Genomic DNA, 12224 nt, shown 5'->3' with positions numbered 1-12224 from the left:
GTTAGTGGTGGTCCCTGAATTCGAACCATGCTATGTGAGTAAAGTTGAACTACAGGCCTAGTCCTTATCAGACTGAGCTACTGAGGAAGTGTTGTATGCTGTTTGTGACATTTCTATCTAATACATATTTTTGTGCACAGTACTTTTATTATGACATGTTGCATTATTTGTTTCCCATTTGCAGTACAAATTATGCCTATACAACAGACATTGGTAACTGTTTGTGAAACGTGCACATTAGCTGGATTGCACATTTGACTGTTTTACAGCTACATACTGCAATTTAGATTCCTGAGTACACAGTGTAGGTTTTAAGTCTGCACCTGTTATCCTTATACATTTCTCAGTGCACTCACAGCTACATACGGCTGCAGTTGAAAGGTTAACACAGGACAATGCTGGCAGACAAACAAGTAAAACGCATTCTGATGGGAAAATGTACTGTTGCTTTTTTCCAGTTATTTGACATGCCCATTCTAAAGTATGCAGACAAGCAGTGCTAAATCAGTTCACCTCAGTTAATGCATTCTGCAGGACATACACATTTCTATTTATCAGGTACAAGTGAGATGACACACACCAGTGTTTGGGATCACCTTTATTAGTTTTGACATACATATCTGTGTACAACTCAGAAATCCACAATTACTATTCCTGCATGATTTGCACAGGGGGATGCTTTTCATTTCTAACTGTTACAGTAGCCCTGACAGGGCACTTTTTTGGCAGGTTCACTCAGACACACTCATACATATTCTAATATTCCTCTCCTGCATATTGTACTTTGCTACTGATATCTGTATTACACAGCAGCTGGGAATACTCTCTTGTAACACCAGCAGCCTGACACAGGCATTTATTCCTGACTTTTACAGCACAATTATATATACAGGCATTACTATAATTTTGATTTCTTACTGCTAATAGTAGTGGGTATTCTGCACTCACCATACTGCTGACACAGCCGGGCCAGTCTCTGGGCATGAGCCTGCACATTCTGGGACCACTCAGCAGCAGCTGCATGGGGAGACATCACACATTAATCACACCTGCACAATCTCAAGTTGAACTTTTTTCCATACTTAGAGATACATAAGACTGCATACTTACAGACAGGTGGGACATCCTGCGCTCGGCTTCTTGGATCCACTGGTCCAAGGGTGCACCCCTCCTCCATTTCAGGTCATTATGGTGATATGGTGATGACGTGCCTGCTTACCAATCCGGGATATGCCGGTGGCACTGGTGAGATCACATGCAAGCTGGTCCCAGGCCTCCACTTTGTACTGTGAGCCCTGGTGCTGGCCCTGCAGCAGCCTGCCATAATGGTTTTTAACTAGGAGCCCAACCATGACCCTGGACTCCTGGATGCCCCAACGTTGCACTCAGAAGCTCACACCTTCACCAACACCAGACATTTTGGTCCTGATGTTTGCAATCCCAAATAGTTATGGCTGTATTCCCACCTGTGTGGTTTAAATAGGGCAGTTTTCTTGCACTTTTTCTTGATTGGCCAGTTTTAATATGCTGAACTATGCTTAGCTCTGTGCAAATTGCATAGCAATGCTTACACCAGCTAAGCAGTGCTGAAAGCAGATAAGTAATGCTTACACTATACACTAGCAAAGCAGTGCTTAAATCTATTTTTTCCCATTAAATTTATAAATTATTTTATACATTTATATTTTACATATTCCCACCCCTACTGTGCTATACATGAGGCATATGATTGACATCTATCATTCAAATTCCTTAAAAGTTTATTAAATAATTTGGCAGAGGGGGGAGTCAAACCAAGCATGTTCTACATGCTATACCATGGCAGTACCACTAGGCTACAGCAGCTTATTGAAGTTTTCTATCACAGTAGCACTTCTCTATCATTTTCAGGATTTCAGCCAGGCTAAGCATAGCAGCGCAATGTGTAAACAAGCTGGATGGTGCTTAACTTCAGATTTATTTCATGAAAAAAAATATTATTACATGTTTTTATTTTGTATTCCTTTCCTCTTGCCCTACTGCTTCCATGCATGTAGGGCAAGAGTGCATATATATGGGTGTGTGCACTTGAAGGCTGCTGCCTTCTAGGTGCTTGTGGTTTCTATTTTGTTCGGCGTCCGCGGACACTAAAATGTTAGCTATTAACATTTCAGTGTCTGCGGACACTCGTTTACTATATAATATTAGTGTCAGGCTCTAATATTATATAGTTTGATACTCATCTGTGTCAGAAAGTGCCTTATGGCACTCACAGAGAGAAGGGGGTATGTTTCAGGTGCAGGCACTGCTGACACATGCCCCCTGCGCTCACTCCTGGTTCGTGTCCATTTAGTTTAGTTAGCAGCGTCCTCTATGCATATGCAAGGCATGCTGTGATCCTAAATGGACGCAAACCACTCTGTGCAAGAATAGCCTTATTCTTGCATGGAGCTTTGTGAAATCAGGGGACAATGTGACACAACACATTAAAAATCTAAAATAAACCTAATCACCTCTAACATTTTTGCTTTGGAAAACATTTAATATTAATAACTTTGTTTAACCCTGGTGCTATTTCACCTTGCCGTTTTATCTGACAAACAATTTTGTATGTTTTTAAAAATATTTTTAACAGTTTCAGAATACATTAACTCACTGCTGTGTACCTAAGCACAGTAGTCAGGAAATCTGGATTGTTATATAGATTACAGAGGCATAGCACTGGTGGGGAAAAAGGGAGCAGCTGCCCTGGGTGCAGTGTGCTAAGGACGGATGATCAGCAGATGCCAGATGCTCTGGGTGCAGTGTGCTAGGGAGGCATGATCAGCAGATGCCATCCACTCTGGGTGCAGTGTGCTAGGGAGGCATGATCGGCATGTGCCAGCTGCTCTAGGTGCAGTGTCGTAAGAAGACATGATCAGCAGATGCCAGTCACTCTGGGTACAGTGTCTTAGGGAGGTATGATCAGCAGATGCCAGCCACTCTGGGTGCAGTGTGCTAGGGAGGGATGATCAGCTGATGCCAGCCACTCTGGGTGCAGTGTGCTAGGGAGGCATGATCGGCAAATGCCAGCCACTCTGGGTGCAGTGTGCTAGGGAGGCATGATCGGCCGATGCCAGCCACTCTGGGTGCAGTGTGTTAGGGTGGCATGATCAGCAGATGCCAGCCACTCTGGGTGCAGTGTGTTAGGGAGGCATGATCAGCAGATGCCAGCCACTCTGGGTGCAGTGTGCTAGGGAGGCATGATCGGCAAATGCCAGCCACTCTGGGTGCAGTGTGCTAGGGAGGCATGATCGGCCGATGCCAGCCACTCTGGGTGCAGTGTGTTAGGGTGGCATGATCAGCAGATGCCAGCCACTCTGGGTGCAGTGTCTTAGGGAGGCATGATCAGCAGATGCCAGCCGCTCTGGGTGCAGTGTGCTAGGGAGGCATGATCGGTATGTGTCAGCTACTCTGGGTGCAGTGTCTTAGGGAGGTATGGTCAGCAGATACCAGCCACTTTGGGTGCAGTGTGCTTGGGAGGCATAATCAGTAGATGCCAGCCACTATGGGTGCAGTGTCTTAGGGAGGCATGATCAGCAGATGCCAATCAGTCAGTAGTGCAGAATTGGCATTCATTGTAGAAATACTGGTATGGAAATGAATGGCATTTAATCAGTACTGATATGCTTCAGCCCTTCGTGTGGTATAATTAGTAGAAAGCAGTTTACAACAGTTAGTAAAAGCCATTTAGCCTTGAAGGTTTTTTTTTTTTTTTTGCTCCTCAACTTAGAGTTGAGAGGCACAGAACTGGTTCTGGCTTGCTCCTTAGGTGAGGATTGCAGGATGTTTGACCATGGACCCTTTTTTTGCTTCTCAAGTTAGAGATGGGGGCCCTACATCAGGGAATGGCAACAAGTGCTAAATGAACTGGCTACATCCCTGAAAAGACTGGAAGTACATACTTGTTTGAACAGGACCTTTCCTGAAACTTCTGCAGTGAGTATGCTCATCCAGAACTTACTAATCAGTTTCTCTTCAAATAGTTTACCTGAAGTGAGAAAGCTAAGCTATATGTGTAGCTTCCTATGTTATCTGTACATGTACAGTAAAAGTCCCCATATGCTGTTACTGCATGTCTTGTGTATCCACAGAGAGCAATATTCCACAACAAAACAATTGTTACTCATTTAACTGCTCCCTCTGGTTACTGTGTGTCCTCAGTTTGGTGATCTTTTCATGTGTGTAGCTTATTATGTTATCTGTACGTGTCCCCATATGCTGTTACTACATGTCTTGTGTATCCACAGACAACAATATTCCACAACAAAGCAATCTTTTAACTGCTCCCTCTGGTTACTGTGTGTCCTCAGTTTGATGATCTTTTCATGTGTGTAGCTTATTATGTTATCTGTATGTGTACAGTAAAAGTCCCCATATGCTGTTACTACATGTCTTTTGTATCCACAGACAGCAATATTCCACATCAAAACAAATGTTAATCATTTAACTGTTCCCTCTGGTTACTACAGTTTGATGATCTTTTCATGTGTGTAGCTTATTATGTTATCTGTATGTGTACAGTAAAAGTCCCCATATGCTGTTACTACATGTCTTGTGTATCCACAGACAGCAATATTCCACAACAAAACAATTGTTAATCATTTAACTGCTCCCTCTGGTTACTGTGTCCTCAGTTTGGTGATCATTTCATGCTCATTTTTAAATGCAAGCAATTTAGTTTATTGATGGCATTCTGTGCAGTACATCATTCCCCCGCTTCCTTCCTGCTGCAGATTAAAGGCTGCACCTTGCTGCAGCCAATTACACCTTTGTTTCTCATGTTCGTATACAAATATTGCCATGTAGCCTCAGATGAGGCATGATTTTTTGTCCCATCTCTCAGTCATGGTTTTAAACAAGCAGTCTGCAAGTCTGTGACTCACTCCCAACAAGAAAAGTGCTTAGAAAAGGGACTAACATGAGAAGGTATTTGTTATTAACAAAACATCTTTCAAGCTTTATGCCAAGACCCTGGAAGAAAACACAATGAAGCTTATGGACAGGACAACTTAGTCAAGCCTTGCAGCTGTTGATTTAACAGTGTAGTCCACAGAAATCCACAGGATAAAAACGCCAAGGAACAAAGCTTTTCAGCTGTTAAAATAGTTTAATCCAAGCATTCGCTTCACAGGAAAAAAAACACTGAAATCACACTAACGCTCCAAATGCAAGTACGTTTTCGTTTCAAAAAACTTCCTCAGATGTGGGCTGGTAACTGCATCAGTGCATATATATATATATATATATATATATATATATATATATATATATATATATATATATATATATATATATAAATGTCAATTAACATTTAAAACCACCAATTTCATGCTGCACAGTAAATGAGGCATAACTGAAAATTATGTCATGAAAACTTTTAAAGCACATTCTAAATGCCTTATTTCTTGCATAAAAAGTACCATTGACCTAATTGTACTAATGATAACAATCAGATATCATACCAGTTGTCTAAAAGTTTGCAAACTCTTTGATACAGTCACTTTTATTACTTTAATTTAAACTTTAAAATCTCTAAAACCTTTTAAAATCTTTTCTAAAACAACTTTTAATACAATGCCATCTTGTGGAACAAAGTTGAACTACCATTTTCTGTTATAACGAATGTATGCTTCCTAGGAATTGCACTGCAGTGGAGGTGCTGCGGTAGCGTTGTCACCTCACAGTAAGATGTCCTGTTCGATTCTCAGCTAAAGCGTCTTCTGTGTGGAGACATGCGTGAATGGGCGTACCTTCGTTGAAGGTTGTACGTCAGGGCTGGCAACTCGGTATGTAAAAAATCTGCTGCCAATCATTAGCGGACCGTAGTTCCGCTGTGGCGACCCCTAACTGGGAAAAGCCAAAAGATACAACAACAACATGCTTCCTAGGAATTTCTCTGACCCCAGAACTTATATGAAGTAACTGTTGTAATCATGCTTACAAAATTCAGAGCAATACAGTAATAAGCAGCTATCCATGTTAATACAAATATGTTTAAAATCTTCATGTTAAATAAATAAATGAATAATGTGCAAAATAGCAAAATGAAAAATACAAATACTTTAAAAACATTCTAAAAACACTTTAAAAATTCTTTCAGTTTCTTGACATCAGTGTAGTTCATCATCTTATGTTGAAAAATATATTGTTGAAATACAAGCTGAGATAGCAATCCTGACATGGAAATTAGTTAATAACTTAATAGTTAAGTTAAGGAAGAACATTAGATTCCTGTTTAGGATCTATAGTTTCACAGCTGTTAATTTGAGGAGGGGGGCAATGGAAATACTTTCATTGAGTCCCGGATGCTTGTTGGCTTGCAACGTAACTTGCCACCAAAGCTCACGGTACTCAATTCTTTCCTCCCATAAACCACCTCTAACATCATATTTCACTTTTTCCAGTACAAAAAATTCATAATATACCTATTCACAATGTAACTTATGTTTATAGAGCGCATTAGTTTGTTTTTGTTTTGTATCTCGTACATGTGCTCATAAATTCTTCTTTTCAACTCTCGTTCTGTCTTCCCAACATTGCCAAATATACTATTCCTTTGTCCTCACAGTTGCTGTATTCTTTCCCCTGGAGAACCAATTGTCTACTTTCAAGGAACACTGTTTCCCTGTTTGTAATGTATGGACACTGAACACAGTGTCTACATTTAAATGTTCCTTTTCTTCTTTGGTTCCTGTTTCTAAGGTTCCGTGCTTCATTTCTTTCTAACAAATTCTTAAGGTTGCACCCATTTTTGTAAAATATTTTAACATTTTTATTTGGTCTATATCTGTAATAGTGGAAAATCTTTTCCATTCCTTAACCATTGTGTTTCTTATAAGGTTGGAGCTTCCATTAAATTCAATCACTAAAGCACTACTGAAATTGTCCTCTAACTTCTTTGTTCATTAACCACTTCACTTTTCACTAAAATTGGTTGAAATCGATCAGCTCTACCCTCTAAAACTTCCTTTTCTATGTCTTCCATCAAGGAATGTGGGTAGCACCTTTGCTTGAACATCTTGTTCAAAGTATTCATTTCCACCACAAAGTCTTCCATTTTTGATGTAATTCTTAATGACCTAATATACTGCCCCATCACAAGACTTCTTTTCTGATGAATGCGGTGGGCACTGTCGTAGTGCAAATAAGAATTTGAATACATATTTTTCCTGTAAACTTTTGAATGAAACTTCTTGTTTTCTTTATAAATCTCGATGTCCAAGTATCTTAACCTGGCATCATCTACATTGTGGGTGAAGCTAAGGAAATCCATACTATTGTTTAAGTAGTTTATAAATTCTTGAACTTCCTCATTTGATGTGTTCCAAAAAATACAAATATCATCCAAGAACCTTTTGTACAACAACCATTTTTGGTTGTATCCTGAGTTTAGTACCCATTTTTCGTCCCATTTTGTTAAATTAAATTGGCATTCGTAGGTGCACACGCTGCGCCCATGGCTACACCTTTAATTTGGTGAAAAAATTCACCTTTAAAGTATAAGAAGTTGTACTTTAAAACCAAGTCCATTAGTTGTACAATGACCATACATTCATCTCGGCTTAAACTACCATCTTCAAAAATTATTTCTTCCAACATTATTTTACCTTCCTCGTGAGGGATACAGGAAAATAAATCAATAATGTCAATAGTAAGGAATGAAATATTATCTGCATACATATCTTGTCTCACACTTCTCAAGAAGTCCCATGAGTCCCTCAGAATATTGTCACATTTCAACCAAATATTCTTTAGCTTTGAATCTACATATTTGGCCAGTGGTAGGGTTTTAGAGCCTTCAGCAGATACTATAAGTCTTAGGGGTGGATCCCTTCCATCTTTGTGTGTTTTTGGAATCCCAAAGATTGTTGGAATTTTTGTTTTTTCTACTTTTAAGTACCTCAGTGTTTTGTTGTCTATAAGTCCCTCAGAAAAAAGGTCTTCTAAGACTATGTCACTCCTTCTGTAAGCTATATTTATTTCATTCCCAGAACAACCAGTGTATCTAGTGGGGTCCCTTAAGATTTCATTCATCTTCCCTAAGTAGAGAAGTGTGTCCATCAAGACCATTCCACCCCCTTTATCTGATTTCATGATTCTGAGGTTGACATCCTTTCTTAACTCTGTTAAAGTATTATTTTTCTCCATATTCAAGTTACTGGTGTATCTAACCTTGTTAAAATTAGATCTAATCTCAGTTTCTATCATGTTTTCAAAGTTCTTAATTTGGGGGTGTAATGGAGGGTTGAAAATACTCCTCTTTGCTAGATTATTAGATTTTGATTGTGTTTCAATTCCTGGTTTAAAAGAACTTGCAAGTTAACCTTTCTAAGAAATGATTTTATGTCTAATAAGAATTTGTTGAATTTAATGGAAGCTCCAACCTTATAAGAAACACAATGGTTAAGGAATGGAAAAGACTTTCCACTATTACAGATATAGACTAAATAAAAAATAAAAATGTTAAAATAGTTTACAAAAATGTGTGCAACGTTAAGAATTTGTTAGAAAGAAATGAAGCAGGGAACCTTAGAAACAGGAACCAAAGAAGAAAAGGAACATTTAAATGTGGACACTGAGCTCAGTGTCCATACATTGCAAACAGGGAAACAGTGTTCGTTGAAAGTAGACAATTGGTTCTCCAGGGGAAAGAATACAGTAACTGTGAGGACAAAGGAATAGTATATTTGGCAAACTGTGGAATCTGTCAAGCCTTTTATGTTGGGAAGACAGAACGAAAGTTGAAAAGAAGAATTTATGAGCACATGTACGAGATACAAAACAAAAAAGAGACTAATGCGCTCTATAAACACAAGTTACAATGTGAACAGGCATATTATGAATTTTTTGTACGGGAAAAAGTGAAATATGATGTTAGGGGTGGTTTATGGGAGGAAAGAATTGAGTACCGTGAGCTTTGGTGGCAAGTTACGTTGCAAGCCAACAAGCATCTGGGACTCAATGAAAGTATTTCCATTGCCCCCCTCCTCAAATTAAGAGCTGTGAAACTATAGATCCCAAACAGGAATCTAATGTTCTTCCTTAACTTAACTATTAAGTTATTAACTAATTTCCATGTCAGGATTGCTATCTCAGCTTGTATTTCAACAATATATTTTTCAACATAAGATGATGAACTACACTGATGTCAAGAAACTGAAAGAATTTTTAAAGTGTTTTTAGAATGTTTTTAAAGTATTTGTATTTTTCATTTTGATATTTTGCACATTATTCATTTATTTATTTAACATGAAGATTTTAAACATATTTGTATTAACATGGATAGCTGCTTATTACTGTATTGCTCTGAATTTTGTAAGCATGATTACAACAGTTACTTCATATAAGTTCTGGGGTCAGAGAAATTCCTAGGAAGCATACATTCTTTATAACAGAAAATGGTAGTTCAACTTTATTCCACAAGATGGCATTGTATTAAAGGTTTTTTTTAGAAAAGGTTTTAAAAGGTTTTAGAGATTTTAAAGTTTAAATTAAAGTAATAAAAGTGACTGTATCATAAAGTTTGCAAACTTTTAGACAACTGGTATGATATTTGATTGTAACAATTAGGTCAATAGTACTTTTTATGCAAGAAATAAGGCATTTAGAATGTGCCTTTAAAAGTTTTCATGACATAACTTTCAATTATGCCTCATTTACTATGCAGCATGAGATTGGTGGTTTTAAATGTTAATTGATGTATGTATATATGTATATATATATATATATATATATATATATATATATATATATATATATATATATATATATATATATGCACTGATGTAGTTACCGGCCCACATCTGAGGAAGTTTTTGAAACGAATACGTACTTGCATTTGGAGTGCTAGTGTGATTGTGATTTCAGTGTTTCTTCCTGTGAAGCAAATGCTTGGATTAAACTATTTTAACAGCTGAAAAGCTTTGTTCCTTGGCGTTTTTATCCTGTGGATTTCTGTGGACTACACTGTAGTCCGAAGCATCGGAAACCAAACCATCCAGGTGCAATTAACCATAGGCAAAACTGCTCTACAATATGTAGCATGCTGCAGGCCACCCTCTCAAACTCAGGAAACCCACACAGCCTTCCTGAAGACACTGGAGGGTATAAATGTATCACCAAACACCATCATATTGGGTGACTTCAACTACCCGAATATAGACTGGGAACATTACTCAAGCCCCAACTTTCTAGCCCAAAGGTTCCTGGAGTTCATAAATTCAAATGCCATGGAACAACTAGTCACCGTCCCCACAAGAGGAGAAAATTTACTAGATCTCATCATCACAAACATGGGGACAAAATGCTCCACACCGAAGTATATCCTCTTTGGTGAGATCAGATCATAAACTAATCTCACTAGAAATCCACATCCGCCCCACCCCAAACAAAAGACCACAGTGCAGAACTTCTCTAAAGCAAACTTCACACTACTCAAGACAGGTGTGGTATCCTTCAAGGCCCCCGAGCCAATGGAAACCACAACCCAAGCTGCGGAAGCCCTTACAAATGCCTTCTATGAACACCTTCAGGACTGCATGGATCAGGCAATCCCAAATAAAACCAAGACTCTTTCCACCAAGGGCAAACGTCCAGTCTGGTGGACCCCAGCCATAAACAAACTTTACAATAAGAGGAGAAAGCTATTACATGATAGAGCAAAATCCCAAAAAGGGAAGGCATCTTTGATCAGTACCAGCAAGAAACTACGATCCCTCATAAAATCAGCCAAGGCCAACTTTGAAAAAAAATTGCCATAGATTCAAAAGACAATCATAAGGCCTTCTTCAGCTATGTAAGAAACCTGGGTGGAAACTCCCAGATATGCTCAGAATTAGTCCAAAATGATACAAAAATCACTGAACCCACAGACATTGCCAACATACTGGCAGACAGGTTCAGCGAAAACTTCACCCCCCTCTCCCCCCAAAAGGAGAGATAACTATCCCAACAGAGTGTAGCCTCCCAGACATCTCAAATGCACAGGTGAAAGCTGCTCTCTCTAAAGCTAAAAACACGGCATCAATGGGACCGGATAGTGTCCCCAGCTGTGTGCTACATGAACTCAATGAAGAACTAAACCCGCACATAAGGCAGCTGTTTAATCTTAGCCTTACCACAGGATATGTGCCCAAGGAGTGGCGTACGGCAACTGTGGTCCCACTCCACAAAGGCGGTGCCTGTACGGACCCTGGTAATTACCACCCCATAAGCTTAACAAGCCTGGTCTGCAAAGCTATGGAGAGGATCATAATGGAACTCATAAACAAGGACATAGGGGACTTGCAGACCTTGGACCCAACCCAGTTTGGCTTTGTCAAGGGCAGATCTTGCCTTTTGAACTTGGTCAACTTCTTCAAAGCAGTTACCAAGGCCATTGATGAGGGAAAGGCAGTCCATACAGCCTACCTTGACCTTGCAAAAGCTTTCGACACAATACCCCACTTGGGTATCATAGAGAAACTTACCAGCTTAAATGTAAACCCATATGTCACAAGATGGGTTGCAAACTGGCTAAAGGACAGAACCCACAGAGTTAGAGTTGCTGGAGCCATGTCAGACTCCAAGCCGGTTACAAGTGGTGTCCCACAGGGCTCAGTCCTTGGCCCCCTATTGTTCGGCATCTACTTCTCAGAAGTACAGGCAAACATAGGAGTACTATGGCTGACAAAGTTTGCGGATGACTGCAAACTGGGTGCCATAGTGGATAGTACATCGGACACAGACATCCTTCAGAGGGGTCTCACGGAAACTGATAGCTGGTGCCAGAGCCATGGCCTGAAGTTAAACGCAAAAAAGTGTATAGTCATACCCTTCGGGAAAAACAAAGTAACCCCAAGCTACCATATAGGTGGCAACCCACTAAGCACAGAAGAGGTTATCAGGGACCTGGGTACCCAGGTTGACAGTGGCCTCTCGTTTGACACTCACATTGCTAAAGTGGTTCTAAAGACCTTCTACATTGCCCATCTGATCATGAAGGGATTCACATCCAGATCAAGTGAGGTCATTGTTCCCCTGTACTCTTCACTTATCAGACCAATGATCGAGTACAATGCCCCATTCGGGATATATCTCACCCGACACCTGCAGCAATTGGAGAGACCCCAAAAGTTCCTCACCAAAAGGATAAAGGGACTCCAAAACCTGTCATATACTGCCAGACTGAAGAAACTCCAACTCTATTCAGTTGCATACCGTCT

This window comes from Protopterus annectens, chromosome 15.part0 (assembly GCF_019279795.1).
Source record: "Protopterus annectens isolate FY-2018-M chromosome 15.part0, PAN1.0, whole genome shotgun sequence".
Taxonomy (NCBI): Eukaryota; Metazoa; Chordata; order Ceratodontiformes; family Protopteridae; genus Protopterus; species Protopterus annectens.
The sequence above is the reverse complement of the archived record's forward strand: the minus strand, read 5'-3'. Positions refer to the sequence as shown.